Raw genomic sequence first — 1,004 nt, forward strand, 5'->3', positions numbered from 1 at the left:
GGGCTGATCAATATGGATCAAACGGAAGCTTTTAAAAGGTCCGAGCATCGTTATTTGTCGGACTCCCTCAGAGCAGCCAATTTCAAACCCGTTTTCAGAGACAGACTCGTTCAATATATAGCGAATTCTGCTTGGTGGTCAAATTAAACAGATAACTGTTGGAATCATTTCAGTCACATGTTTGGCATGTAAAACGAATCATTTATTATTCCTTTGATATGCACTGGTTGTAGATACTCTGCTGTAGAAACTCAAGGTGTTGAGGAGGGGTATGCTGTTTGAGCTGTTATGTGAGAAATCCTTGTCAGCATATGCAGAATGACGCCTCGTAATGGTCTTGGTACGCACGCAGAGCAACGAATCTGTTGTGCATAAGTTCATACAGTTTTTGAGCATTTCTGATTTGTGGAGTTTTGACTAACACCTATTGCCGTGTGTAAAGCAAATCCGTTTATTGGCAAGTCTCGATCGTGAAGAGCGACCAATCACTTTCTGTTACTCGAGAAGGGTAGAGAATTTCCCTTTGTCTGTGGGCTATGGCAAAACGGTTGTATTGAGCGAGTTGAAAAAACTGAGGACAGACGCTTTCCTATTTGTCCAAGCCCTCCTCGAACTCTTTAAGTTCAACTTATTTGAGATGATAGTACAAAGGAAGGTTTTGCCCTACCGGAAAATTTGCTGAAGAGTAGGTAAGAGTAGTGGGCATGACCTGAGTGAATGAGCCTACATTTAGCATGCACCTGTGGGTCGCAAAATACTTCATCTGTTGGTTTAAAGATATCAGCAATTAGTTCTTTTAGCAGCTGAGAATGTTGTTAGGTGCTCACAGCTCTCTGCAAATCGGGTAATTCCACAATGGAACATCCACATTAGCATTTTAAGAGAATTAAAAGAAAGTGGTGGACAATTTTCACGATGTACTCGGCCGATAGCCGACAACATCTAAACTACTCACATATCTATAACAAGAGGTGAAAAATATATCTTATTACAAACGTTTATAT

General features: G+C 40.6%; 1 protein-coding gene across 1 annotated transcript in view; it reads right to left on the reverse strand.

Annotated features, from left to right (window-relative positions):
- LOC106870378 (LIM homeobox transcription factor 1-alpha) overlaps nt 1-1,004 on the reverse strand; it is a 314,221-nt gene that overhangs the window by 20,791 nt on the left and 292,426 nt on the right. The gene's annotated exons all lie outside the window — the stretch shown is intronic.

Source organism: Octopus bimaculoides, chromosome 2, assembly GCF_001194135.2.
Source record: "Octopus bimaculoides isolate UCB-OBI-ISO-001 chromosome 2, ASM119413v2, whole genome shotgun sequence".
In the NCBI taxonomy this organism is placed as follows: Eukaryota; Metazoa; Mollusca; class Cephalopoda; order Octopoda; family Octopodidae; genus Octopus; species Octopus bimaculoides.